This window comes from Chionomys nivalis, chromosome 1 (assembly GCF_950005125.1).
Source record: "Chionomys nivalis chromosome 1, mChiNiv1.1, whole genome shotgun sequence".
Taxonomy (NCBI): domain Eukaryota; kingdom Metazoa; phylum Chordata; class Mammalia; order Rodentia; family Cricetidae; genus Chionomys; species Chionomys nivalis.
Window position 1 is genome coordinate 102,005,450 of NC_080086.1, and position 26,086 is coordinate 102,031,535.

A 26,086-nucleotide genomic window follows, 5' to 3' on the forward strand; every position below is an offset into this window, starting at 1 on the left:
AGGTACATGACAATGCTGCTGTCTACCCGCAGGCGGTCCAACTGGTCCTTTTTCAACAATGTGGAAGTTTCTGTACTTGGGAGTACAAAACCAAGCACGTTTGTGCGGAAAGCAAAGGGTGGGGACCCGAGCTGCGCTGTGTGGGGCAGTGAGCAGACAATGCAGTGCACGCAGCCCGGCGTGAACCAGAGGCAACCCGGATCCCTAAAAGTCACCACCTCCTGATCACGGGGTATACCCTACACCTGGAGCTCCCTTGAGATCCGCGAGAGGCATAGATTTTATTTTTAGTTATTTAATTTTGTGTAGGCGTGGCTGTATACATGTGCACATATGTGTGGCGGTCTGGAGACAAGCCACATACGTTTCACATCTGAGCTCAGGTCGCCAGGCTTGTACTGTAAATGCCTTTATCCACTGAGCCACCCCCTGGCCCTAAGGGCAGATTTCAACTCTGTCGTTTGCAGCATTTGTTTCTACTGCAATACAAATCTTTGACAAAACCCCAGCTGGAATCCAGAGCCCTCTCTACATTCTATACATTTCTTTTATGAATTCAGGACTCTCGAGCAAATCCTAACTAAAACAGGGAAGAAGGGAAGCGAGATACAACTCTATTTGCAGTAGACAATTTTAATCTCTATTTCCCTATGATGGTGACTTACTTGAATACAACTTGAGAATTTCAACACCATTTACCTCTATGACAAAGTCTAAAAGGTAGAATTATTCTTGTTATTGCTCAAGTCAGCAAAGGCAGTTCCTAGATGTTTCTGAGTGCCACTCCCAAAAGTACCAGGCAACACAGGATGGAATTAAGGCACCCACCACCCACCTTCATACCCCCATTACCCCCACCCCTGCCTGTGCAGCGGCTCCTAGGAAAAGTGGCATCCAGACCACAGTCACACACTCTCTGGCGGCTGGGGAGCAGCGCCCCCTGGTGGTCCTGCTTGACAATGTTCAGGAACCCTGAAGCAACTTCCTGGGGCTTCTGCCCTCACTCTCCTTCAGGGGAGGATGGAGAAGGATCATCACATACAGGATGCACCTGTGGCCTTTCTGTCAGAGCACTGTTGGTAACTGTGGAAAGTGGTAGCTAAAGAAACGTCCAAGGAGGAGGAATACATAAGGTAACCTACAACACCCACATATGATGAAAGCTACACACAAAGGCATTTCAAATAACACAGACCCTCTTAGGCTGTAACATTCAGCAAGAGAATGATTTACAGGCTGAGGATGGAGAGCTTGCCTAAAAGCCATGAGTTCAGTCCCCATACAAGAATGCAAGGACGGAAAGGAGGGAGGGAGGAAAGGAGAGGAGAGAGAGAGGGAAACAAAAAAGATTTAACACTGCTATTGTGGGTAGCAATAGCACACAGTAGCTTTCAACTGCCATAGTTCCTGGGAATCCAACGCCCTCTTTTGACCTCGGTGAGCATCTACACATGCATGGGCCACAGATAGATATATAATAATATATTATATATAATATGTTTGCATATATAATCTATAGATTATATATGATGTAAAATTTTCATTGCTGTATAGTGTATGCTTTCAATTATTATGTATGTGTTTAGACACATACTAAAATATGTTCTGCTCACTGTAGCATCGGCGGTAACACCAGCACAATTAACCATCAGTTTGTATGTCATGTGCTCCAGGTCCAGGGCTGGGTTTCTACCCTTCCTTACTCGATGTTCAACCATGAGCAAGCCACCATTCCCACGCCTCAGTTTCCCAAATCTGGAAAGCAGAATGAAAAAATTCGCCCTTTTGGAGGGGACTACGTGGATTCAGTAAGTCTCTGTGCACAGAGTATCTGCAGCAGGGACACCACAGGGTCACAGCCACAGCAGTCGTGGCTAAGCGCTCAGCCTGTGAACATGCAGCAATCAGAAAGGGACTGATGGAAAACGCACTGCAGCCGCCTCAAGCGCCTTCGAGTGTCTCTCACGTTCACCCCAATCTGTTAACTTTTTAACCTGGTCTAAGTTAGCATTAAGAAAAAACATAGCAAAGCAGGTTTTGTCTTCTTTAGGTCTGAATGATGGGACTTTGAGCTAGCCGTGCTTTTCCCTCGCTGACAAATAGACATGTGGCAGGCATGGTTCAGGGGACTTGAAGGAGGGGCTCCTGGGGGAGGATGGCAAGAGAGAGCCTTCCCTTCCCCATCATGCAGTGTTGCTGAGGGTGTGGCGTGGCTTGTCCTCCAGCTTTAAATGTCGGTCCCTCCCTTCTCCATGCCATGTGCTGTCCTGCCCTGAAAAACCCCCTTCCACATAAACAGAACACTAAGGTCACAGGCACAGCCATCACACCAGCTGTGACCACATCAGCTCTTGTTTTTCCCTCCTGACCACCAAAACTAGAAGTGATGACCTTCCAGAGACAGGGAGAAGTCTCTGTTTATTCAACAGAATGCTCCAGAGACTGTGATAACGGCCATCAACAAGTAAATACGCCCTGAGTTTCGCAAAATGTGTCCCTGAGCGGTTTCCAGATCGCTTTAGGACTCAGAGCTTCCCAGGTGCACACAGGGGGCTACCACCTCCCAGCATCCATCAGATGCTACCTGAAGATGGGAGACACGCTCACGCACGCGCGCGCACGCGCGCGCACACACACACACACACCTGCCTAGCTATGTGTTCCCCTCTGCTGTAAAGCCTTTCCTCACTACTCATAACACAAACTCCTATTCATTCTTCAATACCCAGCCAAGCATCTCTTCCACAGTGTGGTGGACCTGCTTCCAGCCCTGAACAGAATCCTCCCAGCTCCCTTCTTCCTTCACAGCCCTATTGCTCCCAGTATAGGCTGCTACACTTACACCGATTTCTCAGAACAATTAGTCTGGATGCTTGGTTGTCTCTCCTAACATGGAGGGATCTGCAAGAGAACAGAGTATAGATGTGTCCATCCATGCCATCACACGTCTGTCTGGGAAAATAAAAAATATCTGTGCACTGGGTGGTGGTGATGTATGCTTTTAATCCCAGAACTCAGAAGTCAGAGGCAGGTGGATCTCTGTGAGTTCAAGGTCAACCTGATGTACAAAGAAAGAATGTTCTAAGATGACCAGGACTGTTATACATGACAGAGAAGCCCTGTCTTGGGGGAAATATATATATGTACTTGGCCCCTGAGCTATAACCGCCCACAACAAAGGGCATTTGAAGGATATTCGGAGGAACTTACTTGAAATGACTGCCCTTTCATTAGGAAAGAAAGAGAAGGAGAAGGGAAAGGAGAAAGGGAGGATAAGGAGCTCAGAGCTACAACCAAACACATGAACACTTCAAAGACCCACACTTATGCAAACTATTGAAAGCCTACAAATTTATTGGACACAGCCAGGAAGTTAAGAAGACAAAGTAAACGTTGTACCCCAAACCTGATGCAGCCTCTTGTGGGGGCTTATGAAAACACATAATTAGGGCCCTAATTTTCCCTTCTAGCTCAACTGTGTTTGGCCACTTCCCTTGAGTTCACGAATTTCAGAATGTCTAGGATAAAAGCACCAAGACCTCATTCAATGCAATTTAATCCACGAATTCATTGTTTACCTTTCATTTATATATAACTCGATCCACTGACATCCTAGGGGCAACGTGCCAGGATCCAAAAGCAGAGAGAGGCGTCCTTTTTTTCTCTAGAAATTCAGCCAACTGGAAGAGATGAACAAACAGAAACTTATCATGACAACGAATTTCTACCTCCACACACACCACTCCTGACTCCTCCTGAAATCATCACTTTTTAAAAATTCTAGTTTCGGTGCCTATGGGATAGCTCAGGAGGTAAAGGTGATTGCTGCCAGGCCTCATGACCTGAGTTCAGTCCCCGGGACCCACATGGTACGAGGAGAGAACCAACTCCAGCAATTTGCCTGCTGACTTTTCATGTGGCTGCTGTGGCATGTATGCAAAGCCCTCCAACACACACACACATACATGCACACACACACACACACACACACACACTGATGAATTACAATAAATTCTTTTTGAGACAAGGTTTCACTCAGCAGCCCTGACTGGCCTGGAACTTATTATGTAGAACTCACAGAGTCATGGACCATCATACCAAACAAATATATGTGTGTATGCATATATGTATATGTATATATGTATGTATGTATATGTATGTATATATATATATATAATTATGTTTGTTTGATTTTAAGCTTTAAATGGATGGAGTTACTTTGAGTCATAAATTTTAAGGAAAACAGACAGATAGTGAGAGAATTTCAGGTTTACTGAACTCCCAGACGCCAGGGAGTACACATTTCGCTTCAGTGGGTGAAGCACACTGAGGTACCCAGGGCTGCCTGCAGCAAGTGGGCTTTCAGGAGTGGGACTCTCTAAAACAATCTACCAGGTATCTGGAACCTACTCCTAAGGCCACATGCCAAACTCCCAGGAAACTACACCGCCCTCCTAGACGCTTAGCAGGGTCATCATCTGGCCAATCCAGGCAACCCCTGGGAACAAACCTGCCCCCAAAGGCCTCCTAGATTCTGTCCTGGGTCCCCAGAGTAACTGCCCTCATTGCTAACCACTGAAAGCTACAACAGTTGCCCAGCATTCTGAGGGAAAGAAACAGAAAAGAAACACCCAGAAGCTAAAGAAGAGACTTTGCAGAATCAGAAAACCCAGGACACGGCAAGAATTTGTAACTGTAACAAAACTTACAGTTAGTCTTCAGAGGGGTCAGGGGTTAGATTCTGCTTCCTACACAATCCTTGCATGAAAGGACTGCCAGAAATATTCTCGGAGGGCCCCAGAGGAGGCGGGACAGCTCATCTGGGTCCTTGTGGAAGAACCCAGTGTAGACAAGGTAGCGCATGGGAGAGGTCGGGAACAAAGTCATCCACTTCCCACACTCGAGGTCAGCAAGACTTTTAGGTCTTATTCGGTGTAGCCCACACAGTCAGGCCTGCTGCCATGATTGCTCCAGAACTTCTGATTTGCATGACCATATTGACATGTTTGCAGCAAATGGAACACCTCTCCAGTTGCATGTGTGTATGCTTAGGTGTGGCATCCTCTCCCAGACATACTAAGGCAAGTGGATCTAAATGGCATCTGGCTGGATTGGGCTACATAGGAACACAGAAAAACAATGCACGCATCCAGACACTTCAGTACCCACCAGGTGCTCCAACCAGCACGAAGTACCTGTGCCCTTCAAGGTAATCATTCAGTATTTATTGCAGGGTATATATATTTCTTAACTACTTGCACATGTGTAAGACATGTGACCTTTTTATTAGGATTTTATCTCTTTTTAAAGTGTACCACTGATTAAGTGTTTGAGCACTGGGTCTTTAAACCCATCCCGATGAACACACACATTGTATTATAGCACAAATGACTATATATCTGTATCCTTTTTACCCCCCTCTTAGCATAAGGAAGTATATCTGTATTCTTGCATACAAGATAAAAGTAGCATGCTCGCCTGACATGCACAACGCCCTGGGCACGAGCCCCAGCACATACAAACCAAGTATGCTAATGTGCCTATAGTGAGAAGTTCAGGATCATTTTTGATGCTACAGAGTGAGTTCAAAGCCAGCCTGAAAGACACGAGACCCTCAGAAAAACAAACAAAAAATAAGTTAGGTTTCTGATTTATGGATCTATGTGAAAAGCAAGGAATGAATCAAAATACACAGCATGCTGGTGCTGGTTTAAAAAATGTCTCCATACGCGTTCCACCCCACACACCCAAATCTAACCCAGAAACTTTCCCCATCTGCTTGTCTTTCTACACTGAATCTCTTCTTGGGGTAGGACCAATACTTGGAGATTAGGTTCTACAAAAGAAAGTTCTGACACTCCATGTCATTTGGTCTCTTTCCTCCACTGAATACAAAATAAAGTCAAAGCTCGCCGTGAAAAATCCATCTCCAGCATCGGTTTACAGGAAAGTAGAATCTCCAGCGAAGCTTTGGAACATCTGTGCTTGGGTTCCAATCCCAGCCTCCTCCCCCGCTGATACCTTGTGACCCATGGCAGAGCCCGTGCCTCTCTAACCTCCCGCCTCCTTGGCAGAACACGGAGTGAGTGATGCTCTCTTGGGTGCCTCTACAGGGATTAAGTAAAATGACGTACTTAGTAGTGGTTACCGTCAGTGTTTGTCCTTTCCTGAAAGGTTTATTCATTTTATAAAGTGTGTGAGTATCTTGCCTACATGTATGTCTGTGCACTCTGTGCATCTGCCTGGTGCCCATGGAGGCCAGAAGAAGGGGTTGGATCCCCTGGAACTGGAGGTACAGATACTTGTGAGCCACCATATAGGTGCTGGGAATCAAACCTGGGTCTTCAGCAAGAGAAGTCATTGCTCTTACCACGGAGCCATCTCTCCAGCACTTGTTTAAAAGGAAGATTATAAATCTCTCCATTGGCCACAAGCACATTTCCTCATCTGTCTTGTGTTATTGGTCTGTTTACCTATTGAATCCCCCACCCCATCTCCTTTGAACCTGGAACTTGAGAACTGAGTGTGGGAGGGATGGATCACTGGAGACCTGGGAATTGTTGGGACCCATTCTTTGGGTCCATTTCAGTCAGTCTCTCTCTGCCAGGTCTTTTTCTTCCCCTGGCATTGCAATTCATTCCTCACTCACTTGTTCAAACACTTAGGGGTACCGGCTATATAGTGGGGACGAGTGACAGCTCCCAGAATCTTCATCTCCTCAGCAACATGAGTCCTACAACACCCTTAGAAGATCAGTGAGTTGAAAAGTTCTGAAAGAGAGGGAGACCCTAAGGAGCCTTCGAATAGCCTGGTATGTCTTAGACTCTCAGAAAAGGCCAATTGCGAGGAAGCTGTCTGTCATGAGATGACTAAGTCACACCCTTGTCCCACCAGCTCTCCAGCGTCGCTACGCAGAACACCCTCTGCACCCACCCACACGGGAAAGCAGGCTCACAACTCACTGCCGAGGAGGTGGACTGACTGCCTCCTCCCACAGATCCAGACAGGTTAGGGCAAGTACGCCTGGCGGCCAAACAATGAGCCAGATTAGGAACTCTCACCACCTAGGAGGCAGGGCTGGCTGAATCAACTCATCACTGCAAGCTGCCGCAATTAGAAGCATTCCTGGCGGTTCTAGGTCAGAATGACCCAGCTGCCACAGCTTTGTTTTGTTGTTGTTTCCCGCGAACCCCCCCCCCCGACACCATACAGTTTGTGGTGGATCTTCCAACAAAAACTAAAAGCTTATGAAGAGATAAGTATTCCGAGGCTTTTGCTCAAAGCAATAACTTTACGAACTCTGCCCTTGAGATGCAGGTCCTAGTCAAGGAAACCATGAACACTTCTGTGTTTCTGGCTACAGTTGACCATGACTGTAATTTTCAGGGACACACACACACTTCTTCAATGACAGAATTTTTCTTTCTTTTTTCTTTCTTTGTTTCTTTCTTTAATTCTTTCTTTCTTTCTTTTTTGTTTTTTCTTTTAGGTTTTCGAGACAGGGTTTCTCTCTGTGACAGTCCTGGCTGTCCTGGAACTCACTATGTAGACGGGGCTGACCTCGAACTCAGAGATCTGCCTGCCCCGGTCTCCTGAGTGCTGGAAATAAAGACATGCACCAACACTGCCTAGTTAAATTTCTTTTCTCTTACTAACAGAATTACTTGCAAGAGATCTTACCCCCTACCCAACATGGGACACACACAAGTACCATGAGTATTTCTGAGAAGGTTCTCCTAGAGGCAGGCAATAAGGGGAGGAAAAAGAAGAATTAATAACCCTGAATATCAGATCCTTGCCAAAACTTTCCACAAAATAATAATAATAATTAACATTTTCCACATTATTCTTGCTAGTGTTAGCTCATTACCAAAGCTGACTTTTCTGCATTTAAGGAGGTGCATTTAAATGCATGCAAAATGCATGAAATAGTAATAGCGGAGAGCGCACACTTCGGGAGGGAAGCCACGGCATTCACATCTTTAGCGCTTTATAAAATTGTATTCATTTATTTGTTTTTAGACACATGTCTCATTAGCCCAGGCTGGCCTCAAACTCATCATGTGGCAAAATTGACCTTAAACACCTGATGTTCCCGCTTCTAAGTACTACCATGCTTTCTCCTCCATGGAGATATAGAAGAGCTGGAAGGAAATACAATAAAATGGGAATAGGGGTGCTTGGGGAAGCAAGATTACGGGCATGTTTTCTTTCTTCCTAATCTGTGTTCTCTAACTCTACTTGTTTTGCTTATGCATATGATCACATGAAAATTTTTAGATTTTTTTCTATTTATGTGTTTTGCCTACATATATGTATGTATGTATGTGTGTGTATGTATGTATGTATGTATGTGTACCACATGCATGCTTGATGTATGCGGAGTGCAGAGGAAAGTGTTAGAGCCCCTGGAACTGGAATCATAGGTGACTGTAGGTCACCTATGCCGGTGCTGGGAACCAAACCCTGGTCCTCTGAAAGAGCAGCCAGTGCTCTAACCATTGGGCAATCTCTCTGTTCCTGTTCACAGTTTTTTATATATTGAATGCACAGTCACAGGGAGATCATTGTGGCACAGGAGACTCAGGGCACTGGTGTTGGTTGTTGTTTATTTCACTCTTCTACTTTTTTGGCTCTTTGTTCTTTGGGGGCGCCTGCCACCCAGATCCCAAATAATCATATGGAGACTTATTCTTTGTTATGAATGCCCGGCTTTAGCTTGGCTTGTTTAAAAAGCTTGGGAACCAGCTTTTTAAAACTTTAATTGTCTCATCTACCTTTGGCCTCTAGGCTTTTATCTCTCTCTATTCCATATACCTTTCTTTTCTTCTTACTCTGTGGCTTACTGTGTAGCCGGGCAGTTGGCCCCTGATGTCCTCCTCTCCTCCCTTTCTCGCTCCCCATCTTGGGTGCCCAGATTCCTCCTCCTATTTATCCTCTCTGCCCGCCAGCCCCACCCCAGCCCCACCTACCCTCGCTCCTGCCTGGCTATCAGCAGTTCAGCTCTTTATTAGACCATCAGGCATTTTCGACAGGCAAAGGAACACAGCTTCACAGAGTTAAACAAATGCAACAGAAAAGAATGCAACACATCTTTGCACCATTAAATAAGCGTTCCACAACATAAACAAATGTAACACATCTTAAAATAATATTTCGGAACAGGGCATCATGTGAGCTGTCCTCGAGTCAGTAAGAAGCAACCAGGGAAATCTGCTGACCCGTCTCACTAGCCCACCCACCTGGGTAATGCCTCTCCTAGTTGACAGTCACAGGCCAGATGGATAGCCTGGCACATAGCATCTCCGATCCAGGACAGCTAGGGCAGCCTTTACTCCACAGACATCAAGCTCCCTGACCTTTCCAAGTTAACCTCAGTTCTTTATCCTCCAGGTAGCTGTCACTAACCCCTTCCTTCCTTTCTTCTCTCTGTGTGCATACATGTTCCTGTGTGTGCACCTGTATATTTATACATTCACAAGTGCACATGGAGGTCAGAGGTCAATGTTGGATGTCTTCCTCAGTCACTTCCCACCTTATTTTTTAAGACAAGGCTCTCAATGAACCTAGAGCTCACCGATTCAGCGAGACTCCGGGGCCAGTGAATGCCCCTGGGAATCCTGCTGTCTATAACTCTCCAGTGCTGGGGTTACAGGCATGGACCAGCACACCTGGCATTGATGTGGATGTGGGGAATCAAACTTGTGTCTTCGTGTCTACCCAACAAGCTCCTCAGCTACTGAGCCGTCTCCCCAGCCCTCTAAACTCTTTGTCTTGAAGAACAGTGTGCACTTGATTTAAATAGATGTAAACAGAGGACTATTTGTAATTTTTTATAATATTTGTAATACACTGACTCTGCAAAGGGGACTCAGTGACCCGGCATCCAGCTCTGGTCCCCACCAGCAATTTCAAAACAAGCACCCTCATTATCCCTCAAAAGCTTTCCCATTCTTTACCTGGTCAATCTTCCCAAGTAATCAAGAATCTGAATTTTATGTTTTTGTTATTGTTGTCATTTTTAATTTGAGACAGGTTATTTCTGTGTAGCCCTGGCTGTCCTAGAGCTCACTCTGTAGACCAGGCTGGCCTCGAACTCACAGAGATGCGCCTGCCTCTGCCTCCCCAGGGCTAGGGTTAAAGTTGTGCCCCATCATGCCTGGCCTGAATTTTATGTCTTATTTGTCCCTTGTTTTTCTTCTTATGCTTCATATAGTTTTCAAGATAACCCTTGTAGTAACATTTCATTTGTATTTTAATAAATAAAGCTTGCCTGAAGGTCAGAGAGTAAAACAGCCCCACTGGTCAGCCTTACAGACCAGGCAGAGGTGACACACACCTTTAATCCCAGTAGCCATGCTAGTTTGCATAGAAACTGGGCTGTAGTGGTGCACGGTTTTAATCCCAGCCCTAGAGAAGAACATAAAACGGGAGGAGACAGCTCTCACTCACAGTCTCATTCTGAGATTCCTGGAGACAGGATGCCATTTTGGACTGAGGTAGAGGTAAGAGCCAGAGGCTGGCTGTTTTCCTTTTCTGACCTTCAGCTTGAACTACAATATCTGTCTCTGGGTTTTTATTTAAGCGTGCTGCAAACCCTCACTTCATGATTAGCTCGAAATTTTCCTGATATTTACGAAGGTCAACTTTAATATATGTAAGGATGCCTGAGGGGTCTTGTTAGAATTCCGACTCAGTAGATCTGAGCGGGAGCTGAAAATACCCCCTCTTTCCTTTTAAAACACAATTATCACTTGGTAGAGAGAGGTGTGTGGGAATCACAGCAGCCTGGGGATCAAGTCCTGTGGCAGTCAGAGGGTAGCTCTCAGGGGTTGGCTCAAGTCAACCTCTGCATGCCATGTACTCCTAACCTGTCCACAAGTTCCCACCAGTAAATCCTCCTGTCTCTGCCTTCCACCTCACAGAAGAAGGAGTGCTGGGGTTGAAGGTGGACAACATGACATCTGGCTTCATTTACTTGTTTGTTTTGTTTTGTTTTTCAAGACAAGAGTTATTCTCTGTAGCTTTGGAGCCTGTCCTGGAACCCACTCTGTAGACCAGGCTGGCCTCGAACTCACAGAGATCCGCCTGCCTCCCTCCTCCCGGGTGCTGGGATTAAAAGCGTACACCAGCACCGCCCAGTTTACCTCTGGGTTTTTATATGGTCTCAGACTCATGCAGGCTCACACAGCATACACTTTTGCTTGCTGAACCACCTCCCCAGCAGGAAGTACCACTTCCCTGGCAGGAAGTACCGGCTCCAATTTCCTTTTCAGCTTCACCTCTGCAACATGCTATTCAGTGTCCCACTCCCGCAGCCCACAAGAGTGCCCGTGTGCTGTGCACATTTCCTAAGACCGGCTTTTAGCTTTATACAAAGCCCTCAGGTTCCCCCACGATGATGCCTCTGTCTCTAAGACCCTGGCCACCAAGGCTGTGTACAATTTATTCTCCCAAAGAACGGCTAGTGGCTAGTAGAGCTATTTCCAAGGCTTGCTTGTTCAGGAGTTACTGCAAACGACCCTCAGAGAAATGTTCTCAAATCCCCCCCCCCCCGTTACAAACACAGGTTGGCGCACAACTATGGAGTTGTGTAGGCTATACAGATGGCATCCCCAAAAGGATAGCGCTGGACCAGCTTACACTCCTGCCATCAGTCCAATCATGCTCTAGGTGCCCTCCATCTTTATCCACCCTTGACAACTTTTCTCACTGTTGTATGCTGATAACATGTGAAATTGTAGCTGATTATGATAGGATTTTTTGTTTTGGGGGGGAAGGGTTATGTTGTTTTTGAGATAGGGTCTTACATATCCTAGACTAGCCTCCAATTTGCTATGTCGCCTGAGGATGGCCTTGAACTTACTATGCTTCCACCTCCCAAGTACTAGAATTACAGGCATGCACCATAGAGTGCTAGGATTCAGGCCCAGGGCTTCATATATGCTGGCACTCCACCCTCTGAGCTCCAGCCTCCTTCCCCCAGCCCCACCAAGCCGGTCTAATTTGCTCTCCCTTCCTAGCAGATGAAACCCAACATCTTGCATGCTTCTAAATTATCTGTTTCTCTCTGTCTCTTTCTACACTCCCAAATCATCCCTTGAATTGCTCTTTACAGATCTATGAATATTAATGCCTCAGTCATACTCTGGCTCAGTCCCTGCCTGGTTCTCTCCCTTTTCTTTTTGCTGGTTTGTAGGTTCTTTCCTCTGAGGGGATGGATGAGGGATTCTCCTCCATCCTCACAAGTTTAATGCAAATTCCTCAACTTCTTTATATTTTTTTTCCACAATTCCTTCCCATCACTTTCAAATAAGGCAGATTTTGCAGATCTTGGCTAATGGGAATTTCAACATTACTGTATAGGAGGGGGAGTTTACATGTACACACACATGCACACACACACACACACACACACGTGCATGCACACACACAGGTTTTTGGTTAGTTTTGGTTTGTTTTGTTTTCTCAAAACAAGTTCATACTGTGTAGCCCTGGCTCTACTGGAACTCACGCTGTAGATCAGGCTGGCCTCGAACTCACAGCCTGCCTCTGCCTCCCAAGTGCTGGGATTATTTAAGATATGTGACACCTACTTGAGCTGCCTTTTGGAAACCCATTCCTGATGTTGAGTTGTCTCCCCTAACCTTGATGCAGTGAAAGGAGCTTGGCCCTGCCTCAACTTAATGAACCACGCTTTGTTAACTCCCATGGGAGGCCTGCCCCTTTTTGAATGAAGTCGGAGTGTTCTGACCAGACGTGGTGGTGCAGACCTTTAATCCCAGCCCTGGGGAAGCAGAGGTGGGTGGATCTCTGAGTTCGAGGTCAGCCTGATCTACAGAGTGAGTTCACAGGACAGTCAGGGCTACACGGAGAAACTTTGTCTCAAAAAAAAAAAGAAGAAGGAAGGAAGGAAGGAAGGAAGGAAGAAAGGAAGGAAGAAAGGAAGGAAGAAAGGAAAAGAAAGAACAGAAGTGTTCTACCATAATGAATTTTTGAGTGTGTGAATTTGGAGCTGATACAAGAAAGTTACAAGCCTGCATCAGAACAGTGCCCACTGGGATTTCTGTAACACAGAAGCAAAATTTTTAATTCAAGACCCTTCCCTAACATACACAGCCAGGTCCAGACATGTCCAACACAGCCTCCGTGTACGGCTCCCCTGCATTAGATACCTGGTTAAATAATCGATTTTACAACCCACAACAACCCATCTGGAGATTCTGTGTGTCCCTCCCATGGCTTTGCGGGACATTAACTATTTAAAGATGTGGTACATTGGTTTCCAATGCATTTGTTTAGCAGTGAAAAGATGTAGTGCTGTGCCTGCCTAAGGCACCTGATTGGTCTAATAAAAACAAAATCTGAATAGCCAATAGGTAGGCAGTAGGGGGACAGGAGTGGCTGGCGGGCAGGGATGATAAGTAGGAGAAGAAAGAGAAGAAACTAAGTGAAGATGAGGAAGAGAGGGGAAAGCCCAAGGCCAGCCAGGCAAGGAGGAAGCAGGAAAGCAGCACTTACAGAATGAAAGAAAGGTAAAAAGCCCCGAGGCAAAACATAGATGGAGAGAAACAGGTTAAAGTAAGTTATAAAAGCCTGTGGGACAAGCATAAGCCAAGGCCAAGCATTCATAATTGATAAGAAGTCTGTCTTGATTTGGGAGTTGGTTGGCAGTCCAAGAAAGTCTGCTACACATGGCCATTTGCAGAAAATAGAAACCTTCCTCCAAGCTGATGGGAAGGGAAGTTAAGAGCATGAGGGGCTGGCAGACTCCACAGCAGTTTGGTATGCTATATTAATAAAACAATACAGGTGGTGGCCTGTACTAGGACGGGTGACACATCCTCCTGGAAGAGCTTGCCCGTTTCCTTGGATCATCAATATCACCAGTACCTCCTGTTCTGTTTCTGTCATCCCACAAGACCAGGGACTCTGATACTCGAAGAGACATGCTGTTCACTGAGGCCTGAGGACCACTCTGGGGCTCAAGTTTCACAAGACTCTTTCAATGTCATGAAGCCCCTGGATGGGACCGGCCCGAGAGCAGGGATTTTATCTCATCTCGAGAGGCAGACGGCTGCATGAGTGCAGGTTTGTTTTGTGGGTCCTAACCAAAGGCTCTCAGAACTCAGGAGAGGCCATCATTCTAAAAAGAAACCCGCATGAAACAAGGACACAGCCTACATACTTGCTGAACTGTGGAGTAAAGACGTTAAATTGTTAGTGTCGCATCAGTGCGAGCGGAGGGAAGAACTCCCTTGTGGGCAGTCAGGCGAGGTGACATGGAACAAGAACTCAACTCTGGCAGCTTGACCTCCAAGGTCTGTCCTCGGTGATTTCCAAGACCAAAGCTCCTTCTGCCACTAGGAGGGAGGAAATGGCATCCCAGTCTAGATCAGGAGGAGGAATACAGGCGAAGGATAAAAGCAACAAAACCTCCACACCAGGAAACAAACTGCTTTTCCAAAAGCCCCACCCAGCGGGCTTCTGCTGGGGGCACACTGATCAGAAGCCTCACAGTTGCCCTCAGCTCCCAAGGGCCCTGGGAAATCAAGTGTTCAGCTAGGCACTTGGCTATGCTAATAAGTCTGGGCTCTTTGACAAGGAGATGGAGGAGTGGGCAGAGTTGTCTGCCGCACGCAGCCTTGGAGCCCAGCATCCGTTCAGCCCAGGATGGGGGAGATGAGTGATGGGTTTTGGAAAGCACGGCGTGAGAAGCTACGATAAGACCAAACAAACCAGGGCCAAACCCGTCCCAGACTAGGAGGTCATGCTGACCTTCTGGGAGAAGAGGACGTTCAGACAGACCGAAGTACTGTGGGTGAGGACAGTCTGTGAGCCTGCAGAGGTGGCTCTTTCCTGTCCAGGAGCATAGCACACAGACAGTCCCTAAAGGACACCCCTACCTGGGTGACACACATCACTTCCCTTCATCTTCACATATTCCAAGGAGGCAAAGAGGAGAAAAAGTATGAGCGCTCTCCCAAGGTCACCCAAGCAGGAGGTATGATATGACTCTGTCGTGCTCCCAAACCATGGTCTCCCCATCTTCTCTTGTCCAGTTCCATCTTGAGAGACTTGGACACGACCCTGCCTCCATTCTGTTCAGACCAGAGCTCAGGTAGAGCCCGCTTCAGCCTCGGGTATTCCTGGGAAACAGGCTAATTGGTTACTCTGACTTTGGCTTTGCCCTCCAGAGCCTCAGAGCCCTCTGCCTGTCATGGCACCTCATGCCTGTGGTCTCTAGGTAACACTGGTGTACCTTTTAGGTCTGAGCTGACTGGAAGCAGCCCCAGCCTACCCGTTAGAGCCTGCTTCTAGATCTTTCCTTCCATGCTTCACCAAGTAGGTCCATGTCCTCTCCTCATCTCCCACCAGCTCAACTAAGAACTCAGGTTAGGGCTTGGGAGAGGGGCAAGGTGAAGTTTACAGCTGGGTTCCAACTATTTCATTATTCAGAATATGTGCGTGTGTGTGTGTGTGCATGTGTGCGTGCATGTGTGCGTGCACGTGTGTACATGTGTGTGCATGAACGTGCATGTGTGTGCATGTGTGTGCGTGTGTGTGTGTGCATGTGTGTGTGTGTACATGCCAGAGTCAACCTCAGGTATTAGCCCCAGGAGCCAGCCACCTTTTTTTAGACAGGCTCCCTCACTGGCCTGCGGCTCATCAAGTAGGCTAGCCCTTAAGCCCTAAAGATATACTTGTCTTTGCCTCCCCAGTAAGGAGTTATAAACTCACACACTCATGCCTAGCCTTGAAAATGTGGATTTGGGGAATCAAATTCAGGTCCTCATGCTTGCAAGGCAAGCATTTTACTGACTGAACTAGCTGTCCAGATGCTCCGCACACAATTTTAAAAACAGTGTTTGCTGGCATGCATGTATCTGTATGGGCAACTACATAGCTTGGTGGTCACGATCTAGCTGGCAAACATGAATCCCTGGGTTCAATTTCCAGCACCACAAAAATGAATAAAAAATATTTACCCCTTTCCTGTGAAAAGGGAGTTCCTGGGCTTAGCCTAGCTGGTTCTTAAGAAAAGACTTATCCTGGTATGTGGGTAAGGAGGATCTGAACCACTCCAAGTCGGCGCCATTCTGTGTTGGGCACTCCAAGCCCATCTAGATGGGCTAGTCAGTGACGACTTCTGGAGATATCTAAACCATGAGCCATATGGGCTGCTGAGCACGGCAGGAGCAAGGACGGGGGCACAAAGAAACAGTTAAAGGCCTCCTGTGACTAGTCAGAAAGTGATATTTCCTATGACTCTACACTAGAAATATTCTGGGAGAAGAAGTGAGAAGGAGATTGGTCTGTATGAAAACACCCGGGCTGGTCCTTCTTCCCGCCTTTCTGGTTTCAGTTTGAATTGCAGCATTGGACATCTGCTTATCACAGCAGGCATCTATCCAAAACATCCTCAGAGCTCAGGGATGGTGAGGGAGGGACCACGCAGACCTCTGAGGGAGGAAAGGTGGCCCATTGACTGTACTGGAAGGAAGGCAACATTTCAGAAACCTGTATCTGTGCTGATGTTCCAGACAACGGATTTTCTCTGGTCCTTTTACCAAGACCAACAGCAGCTAGCTTCCAAAACAAAAGTAATATTGAATCACAGAATCTAGGGCTTAAGATATATATCTCAGCAGTAGAGCTCTGGACTGCATGCATAAGGCCCTGGCTTCAGTTCCCAGAATGGTCACCACGCATACTTTTTCCTAGTTGAGAGATTTCGGACACAATTGGGGGTGGGGGTAGGGGGCATTTTGTGAACCCTGGTAGGACAGTAAGGGTGAAAAATGCTATCTCATGCCTGCGTAGGAAGGGGGGCTCCAAACAGCTGGATTCTTTTTCACTGTTGGGCATCATCATCTATAGGCTGTAGTCCTCAGTTCTTCTACACATGACAACTCGGTAGTAAAAACACTACCTGAAGGCTTGAGAGGATGGCTCAGAGGACCTCAGTTCAGATCCTCGGCATAAAAGCCAGTTAGGGTCACCCACACCTGTGACCCCAGCATGGGGGGTAGGTGAGGCAGAGATTAGAGGATCCCTGGATCTTACTACTCACCATCCTAACTCAGGTTCAGCGAGAGATACTGTCTCAAAGGAACACAGGACACTGGATGTCATCCTTTGGCCCCTGCATGCATGTACACACACACACAAACTACCGCTGAGTTCATACAGTTCATATAACCTGGGGCAAGAGCACCCCCAGGTCTGTGTGCCCATGACCTTCTGGGCACTAACATGAGTACAATTTTACCAAGCAGAGGAGATGAGCTCACAGACATGAGCCTGCCCTAGCCGGAGCTGGACCACACCTGTCAGGGTTGTAAGAGCCACTGTCCCCTTTAATGCCAAGGTTGCAGGAGTTTGGGGATTGTGTACTCTACATTCTTGTTAAGAGTCCCCCAATCGTGCACTGGGTCTTCTACAAATGCCAGTACAGTGAGTTCTCTGTACCCACAGGCTCTGTGTCCATGATCCCGTTATCCTAACATGGAAAACAGCCACAGAAATTTGGTGTCTATGCTCAGCATGTGAAGATATGGTTTCCTGGCCATTGTGCCCCAAACAACATACATGAAAGTATCCATATCATGTTTACATAGACTGTGGTCTGTTGAATCTAAAGGTGATTTAACGTACATAAGAGGGCGTGGCAGATGCAAATGTCACACCATTTTATATGTCACAGGGTTCGGGGTCACGGTATGTTCCATGAAAGCAGGCACAGTCAGGGTCATAACTAACAGCCATGAGGATCCAGCAGAGCTGAGCTTCGTGAGTCTTTCCAAATACAGAGGCTTAGAAAGCATGGACTGTGGACTGGAGAGATGGCTCAGCAGTTAAGAGCGCTGGCTGCTCTTCCTGAGGACCCAGGTTCAATTCCCAGCAACCACATGAAAGCTCACAACTGAAACTCCAGTTTCCAGGGGATCCGACACCAATGCAAATAAAATAAAAATTACATAAATTTTTTAAAAAAATGGAAGAAGAAGAAGAAGAAGAAGAAGAAGAAGAAGAAGAAGAAGAAGAAGAAGAAGCATGTATTGCCAGAAGTACTTTGCTGCTGTCCATCACAGTGCTTTTTCCCATTAGAATGAATGTTAGCAGATAGAAGTTGATTTAAAAGTCTAATTATAGGGTGAGGAGAAGCTCCGTGGGCAGAGTTCTTATCATGCAAGCATTGCAAGCCTGAGTACCTGTGTTCAATCTCCAGGACTCACATAAAAAAAGCCAGACAGGATGCTGTGCACTCCTAACCCCAGCACTGGGGAGGTAGAGACTGGTGGATCCCTGGAGCAAGCTGAACAAGTAGCCTAGCAGGAGGCTTTTGTATACATGTTGCTTTTATTGGTTGATCAATAAAGCCATTTCCGTCAATGGACAGGCAAAACATAGCTAGGCAGGAAGTAGAAACAAAGATACAGAGAGAGAGAGAAGGCGGAGTCGGGGAGATGCCAACAACCGCCAGGGAAGCAAGATGTGAAATAACAGGTCATGAGCCTCATGGTAAAATATAGAATAATAGAGATGGGCTAAGTTGTAAGAGCTGGTTTATTAAGCCTGAGCTAATAAGCCAAATGGAGGGAAAAAAAGAAAAAAAAAAGAAGAAAAAAGCCAAACAGTTTATAATTAATACTAAGCTTCAGAGTGGTTACTCAGGAACTGGCGGGCAGGAAAGAAACCTCCAGTTACAGGGGCCAGTGAGCCCAGACCAGTGAAAAACTATGTCCTCAAAAAAACCAACAACATCTAATTATACAAATAATATGTCGTGATAAGGCTGGACTCTCCAAACTGGGAACTGACAAAGCTTGTCTACCCTCCTGGCTTCTCTAGCTCCACCAGGCATAGATATAGACCTGTTGTATGTAACATGGCTAGTGTGGGCAAAAGGAGGTGTGACAATCAAATCCTGGCAAAACATTTTCAAAGACCTGTCATCAAAAAGATGAGACTAGCAGCTAGCAAAATGGCTAAGCAGGCAGAGGCGTTTGCCACCAAGCCTGCCAACCCAAGTCCAATGCTTGGGGCCTGCATGATAGAAGGGAGAGAAGGAGCTCTCTGAACTACACACACACACACACACGCACACACACGCACATACACACTGGTCAGGATAAAAAAATCTCTGTGTAAATATAAATGTCACACACTTTATGGCTGTAGTGGGCACAGTGGCTACTTTATCACGTGGTTACAGACAAAGAAACCGGCAGGCAAAATGGACACGGAACCAAAAGCTTGGTGGATTACGAACCCTTCATTATCTGCTCTGCTGTCAGTCACACGGAAACATGGTACACAATCGAAATGTCAAGGAACAACCACTTACAAAAGCATACTTCACAAATGTCCAAAAGGTTCGCACGGCATGAATGACAGATACTTTATAAGAATCTGCAGGGAGCCATGACCTTTTGGGTATTTCTAAACCCAAAAGCAAGTAGAAAAAACATCTGCAAAGATCATAAGTTTGGGAAAGAAAATATTCACTCACTGAACCAAGTCATAACTTTTGCCAGAAAACTAACATTAACACACAGATTTTTTTATGTGAATAAGAAGCTGGAGGAGAGAGGCGGCAGACTTAACAGTGGGCTAGCTTATTTATGTTCACTTCCATACAATTCGTCAGGAAGTCATAGTAAATGATCCCACACTATTTTATCTACGCACCGCCTTGGTTTGACATGAGATGTATGTGACAGTAGCCATGGCACCCCCAAGAGGACAGGGACCCTCAAAATTGCAGACAAACCCACTGAACACCCAACACTCTCAGGCACGCACACAATGGTCTTCCCTCCTAACTCCCCTGAGACTGCCAGAGTGGAGATTACTCTCACCGGCAGGAACTCCGCGTTATTCTCTCTCCACTTGATCGACAGAGCCGGTCTGTCTCAAAGGGCATAGCAGCAAAGCGGCTTCTCCCATCGATCAGGCGAATTTCCAACCCCCACTGATTACAGAGACACAAAGAGCCAAAGGGTCATTTAGAGAGGCCAGATGGGAAGGGCAGCAGGCAGATCAAGGTCAGAGATCTAAAGTAGTACCTACCCTGAAAGTCCCCAAGTTTAAAAGTCCCCCAGGAACCAAACTTCTAACCAGGTAAAATGAACTCCTGAGCAAACAATGTGAAAGAAGGCCATCAGATTTCGAGGGGATGGCCCTTCCCCTCTGCTTCCCTCTCTATTTTTTGTTTGTTTGTTTGTTTTGGTTTTTCAAGACAGGGTTTCTCTGTAGCTTCCGAGCCTGTCCTGGAACTAGCTCTTGTAGACCAGGTTGGCCTCGAACTCATAGAGATCTGCCTGCCTCTGCCTCCCAAGTGCTGGGATTAAAGGTGTGCGCCACCACCGCCCGGCCTTCCCTCACTCTTAAAATGCCACTCCATCTTGAGCCAATATGACTGGTAACCTTAATAAAAGGGCAATGAGTTCTTAAATTTTAAATTATATATAATATAAATTTTAATGAAATATACATACATATGTAATGTATATACATGAAAGGGTGTGTGTGATTTTAGATCCAGAAGAGGGCAATGGATCCCCTGGAGCTGGAGTTATAAGTGGTTATGAGCTACCCAGGTTTTGGGAATTGAACCCGGGTCCTCCAGAAGAGCAGAAAATGCTCTTCACAGCTGAGTCACCTCTCCAGAACCTAAAAGGAAACTTGTACAGAGAAGGAGAGAACATATTAATACTCCCATGGCCAAGTAAGCTTGGAAGCCAGGAGAAAGGCTAGGAGCTTGTATATCCCTAGCACCTACAGAGGGACGTGTCCCTAGCACCTACAGAGGGACGTGTCCCTAGCACCTACAGAGGGGCGTGTCCCTAGCACCTACAGAGGGGCGTGTCCCTAGCACCTACAGAGGGACGTGTCCTAGCACCTACAGAGGGACGTGTCCCTAGCACCTACAGAGGGACGTGTCCCTAGCACCTACAGAGGGACGTGTCCCTAGCACCTACAGAGGGACGGGTCCTGGATAACAACTTCACTGGGGCTTCCCATCTCTAGAACTAAGAAAGGCTAGATGACCATTGTCCAGGCCCCCCAATCTGTGACAACTGGACATGCCTTAGTAAACCCTTTGCTGATTCCACAACATGGGACTCTCCCTTTGCACTCAGTCTGAAGTTGAGAGAAGTAGGAAGAGGCAATGGGATGCAGTGACCTTCAAGACATCACTGGGCCAAATCCCCCTGCCAGAGAAATGCAACCAACAAAGCCACAGGCTCTGAGAGCACAGGACCCCGTCTCACAAGCCCCCATGCCAAGGACCCAGGCCAGCCTTCCAGTGAGATACGCTGTCCCCTCGACCCTCTACTGCCCAGTTCCTACGGCTGCAGGTCTGAGCAGCAGGAAGGGTCCTGTGGCCCACAGTGAGCCAGTCTGCCCCTTCCCATCACACAAGGAAAATGAAAGCACTCTCATGGCCCACACAGACCTCCGCTGAGGACTTATAGCTGTCTCCCCAAGCAACTGGAGAGCGTCAGAGAATAGATACAGAATCTGAGGCATCAGGACATCTCCATGTGGCCCAATGCAGATGCCCAGAAGTCATGTCAATCACACAGAGTGAGCACTGACCTGCCATTCCATGGTCTTTGTAAAGGTGTGAGCATCCGGAGGGCCAAGGGTGGCCCAAGTGTCAGTAGGAGAAAAACTGTTGCAAATACCTGTCATGGCACACTTGAACCAAATTCTACAATTCGGGAGAGGAACCTAGACACCATCCTTGAGGTAGCTGCTATATACTTTCAACATCACCATCCTTGAGGTAGCCGTTCCATGCTCTCAACATCACCATGCTTGAAGTAGTCACCCTATGTTCTCAACATCACCATCCTTGAGGGAGCCACTCTATGCTCGAAGGAGCCGCTCTATGCTCGAGGTAGTCGCTCTATGCTCGCAACATCACTATCCTTAAGGTAGCTGCTTTATGCTCTCAACATCTGCAGAAGGAAGGATCAGCGCACGCAGGGGACAGGTCTAGACAGTGAGAGTTGAACAGTGGGTGAGGAGGACGAGGACTGGGTACCAACGGGACTGGGGGAAGGGAGATAAAGAAAGAGAGATAAAGGAATCCTGAAGGCTAAGTCCCAGCATAGTGATGTTTCACCTTGCGCAGCTTCCAGCTTCCTGTGTCAGCCTGCCCTTGGGAATTGTCCTTCCAAGTCCTTCAGGCGCTCACTCCTCATGTCTGCAGCCTGCTCTGAGTAGCTAACTTCCTTCACTCACCTCCAAATACTGCCCTGGCTCTGCATAAGCAAAGGCACCTGAGCCAGCTAGGAGGCAGTAGTACAAAAGGCAGCCCACGCAGCAGGTTGCGGCAAGGGAACAGGAAGGCATGAGGAAGGCACGACACATTCGGATAGTGGCAGACTGGATGACCTCAAAGAGCCTTAGGCTGCCTTTGCCCGGAGATCAAGGGTGAGGCAAACCTGGCCTTGTAGCAGCAGCCACCTCAGTGTGACCCCATTCTATCCCCACAACCTCACCCAGGTAACCCTGGACCCACTGCCTGCACCATCTATACACACGGGCGGAGAAGGACATTAGAAACACAGTCAGGGATGGTGCACATGAAGGAACTTGGACTTGATCTAATAGGTATAGCAGAATGGGCCCTCTGCTACAAGGAGGAGGAGGACCCTGTCTCTGCAAGAGGGTAGCCATACTTTCCTCTGCCACAGGAAGTCATCTATCTCCAGAGGAACTCTTCCAAGACCTGGGACCTGGGCCTTACTAAATCCCCAAGTCCCTGGGAAGGGAGCATTAGCAAGTACATTTGGCCCTCCCATACCATCTCAGCAGGAAAGGTGTTTACAAGGCTGGAATTTGGGTAGGGGGTGGGAAAGTGAGTTCTTAGCTCCTCTCTCACCCCTCCACTTCTCCCACTCCCAAAAGAAACCACAGCAGAGTTTGAGGACCCTGCAGGACAAGACCAGATTTGTGCTACTATGAGCCAAGTTGGAACCCTGTGAGGAGGCCATTATAACAGCCCAACCGAGGACCCACGCCACACGGGTCATGAGGACAGAGAGAGAAGACTACTTCTCCAAGCAACCCCAACACACACACACACACACACACACACACTGGCAATCCCAAACACTTGGCAATTACTTGTCTGTGATGTTCTGGGGACCCTCAGAGGGAAGTTGGAAGTCCGAGTCCACGCCAGAGAGCTGGTGCAAACCTCTGACCATATTTATTCACATTGCTAGGCTGTTCACAACATTTCCAATTCAATGCCAGATCCAAATTTGCAAAGCCCCTTTGAAAATGAAACACTGGGCCCTGGTGAGGCTTTTCCTAGCTGCATTCCAAAGCATGCAACATCTTGTGTGGCTAAATCAACCTTAGTGGGCAGCACCATGTGGGCCTCTCCTTCACAGAGCTCAGGGAAGGGGAAAGAATTCCTCTGCCTCCATGAGTCTGAATGAGTCACAAACTCCTAGTGGCTTGGATCAAGCATAATATCAAAGCGCTCTGCCTTTGCTCTCAGAGACGCGTTCTGTCACCTCCTGTCCCCAGAGAAGGGCTAGTGAGTGATCACTCTGGCCCCAGAACATCTGCCTGGTCCTTTCACACAGAATCCCTCCTGGGAGACACAAGAGGAGATGGAGACAAGGCCACCTGGAAGCCACCAGGTCAGTACCCCCTGCCCTCCCTTCATACCCAGGCCCCCACCGAAGACCACATGTCTCACTGAGATTCCAGCTGAGGCAAGGCAGATGGTGTTGCCACCACCTCCAGGGGAGGGCATAGTGGGAACAGGACCAGGGCAGGAGCTGCCTTACTCACAGCGATACCATTGAGGACAGAAAGTAAACTTAAAACCATGATTCCTTCTTGAAACATCTCAGGTATGGAGCAAACAATGTCTTCAATCATTCCGTTCATTCGCTCTTTCGTATTCACAAGGTTTTCCCCTCACCCCTAGACTCTTCATGAGCACTGTCTGTATCGGATTTGATCTGTTACCTTACAATGTCACTCCTCGTACTCTATCCTATTCAAAAAGTGAGTGGCATGTGGGTGAGTGGCTGGCTGGCTGGCTAGCAGCCTGGATGAATGGACGGATGGACGGACAGTCAGACGGACGGACGGAGGATGGATGGATGGACAGTGGGTGGATAGGTAGACAGATGGCTGGATGAGCAGGTGGGAGGGTGGAAGAATGGGCTCAGCAAATGATCCCCGAGTGTCAATCATGTGCCCAGCAGTGTGAGCCCCGGGGGGTGCAGGATGGTACCTACATTCAACTTCAGAGGCACTCACAGCCTAACAAGGAAAAATGCCACCAATAAATGAATGTGTGGAAAGCGATACGGCATGGAGGAAGAGGGGGCAAAGGACTCAGCACACAGAGAAATTGCACAGGTTGAGTAACAAAGAATGTGCAGGCGCCCTTTGGTCATTGGAGTTGTGTGCTTTCCTGAGCCCTCAGAGACATTCCTTTGGCTATTGCAATCTCCAGTTCGTCCCCACTGAAGAGCCTTCTGCAGCCAGTGTCCATCTTCCTTTTCTTCTCTTCCCCCAACAACAGCCAAGAAGCATCAACATTCACAAACATCACAGTGACAAGCAGCAGCAGCAATACATGACACGGTCACGGTGGCTGACAAAGGGACGCAGTAATGGGAAGGATGCAGGATTTGGAGTCACCGTCTCTCAAATGCTGAAATCCAAGTTTAACAAGGAAGTCTCTGACTTGGAGAAATGGTTTTCTCTGACCCTGAGTTCTCTGCACAGTGAGATGCCAATAGAACAGCCCTGTCCAAAGTCTTCAGGGACACCATAAGACCCTGGCTCTATAAGGAAATACATTCCAAATTTGGACGTGATGGCACACACCAAGGAAGACACAAGCAGATCTCTATGAGTTTTGGGTCAGCCTGGTTTACATAGTGAGTCCCAGGCAAGCCAAGGAAACATCCTGAGACCCTGTCTCCAAATAAACAAAGATGCTATGAGAATTGCACGCGAACAAACAACTTCGGTGTCTTCTTCTTCTTTTTTTTTTTTTTGATTTTTCGAGACAGGGTTTCTCCATAGCTTTTGGTTCCTGTCCTGGAACTAGCTCTTGTAGACCAGGCTGGCCTCAAACTCACAGAGATCCGCCTGCCTCTGCCTCCCGAGTGCTGGGATTAAAGGCGTGCGCCACCACCGCCCGGCCAACTTCGGTGTCTTCTACACATACCCTTGACTTCTGCGTTAATCTAAGCCTATATCCCACTCCCTGGGTTTAGGGACATCATTTATTTCCCACTGCCTTCCGGCATATAGATCCAACTCCATCTCATCTGGCCCAGTCTCCCAGTCAAAAGGACTCCCCTGCTCTATCCCACTCATACTGTCACCCCCCCTTTAAGGTGTGAGCTCCTTAGGGATGAGCTACATTCAGCTCCACGGGTCTGAAGCTCAACTCAGCACTTGAAATTGCTGGCCAGGAAGCTAGGGGTGTAGCTCAGTGGACAGAGTGCTTGTCTAATAGGCATGAAGCCCTGGGTTGGAGGTCCAGTCGGCATAAAACTGGGCATAATGGTGTACATGGGTAACTCCAGCACCAAACTGTAGAGGCAGGAAGGTCAGAAGTTCAAGATCCTTCTGAGCTACATAGCAAATCCAAGGCCAGTCTGGGATGCAGGATTTCTGAAAGGAAGGGAAAGAGGGAGGGGGGAAAGGGGGCACAGAGGGAGGGAGGGAGGGAGGGAACCTGCATGCATCACTGTTTAAATGAAACATAGGTTATATTGAGGTCATCAGTATGATTGACCCCCCATATAATGGAGGCTATTCCTACAAATAGGAAGCCAGGATGTTCTCAATCAACATGCAAGATTTGATATACAAAAGATCAACCCTAGGAAAGTACAGCATGAACACCCATCATGAAATAGATATGAATCATTACAAGGAAGCCACTGTTCTTACATTTTAAAAAAATTAAAAAAAAAAAAAAAAGGCAGGAATGAGAACTAGCAATGATCTAAAATGGCCGGGAAATGGGATGTTCTTGTTCATTGAAATATATGGGAGTCAGAAGAAACCCCCAGCT

At 47.3% G+C, this 26,086-nt stretch overlaps 1 protein-coding gene across 1 annotated transcript in view; it reads right to left on the reverse strand.

The window, feature by feature from the left end:
* The window catches only part of Greb1 (growth regulating estrogen receptor binding 1), a 128,823-nt gene that overhangs the window by 81,530 nt on the left and 21,207 nt on the right, over positions 1–26,086 (reverse strand). Inside the window, exon 2 of the mRNA XM_057785741.1 lies at positions 3,579–3,680. The gene's annotated coding sequence lies outside the window, so the exon portion shown is untranslated. The remainder of the gene's footprint in view (positions 1–3,578; positions 3,681–26,086) is intronic.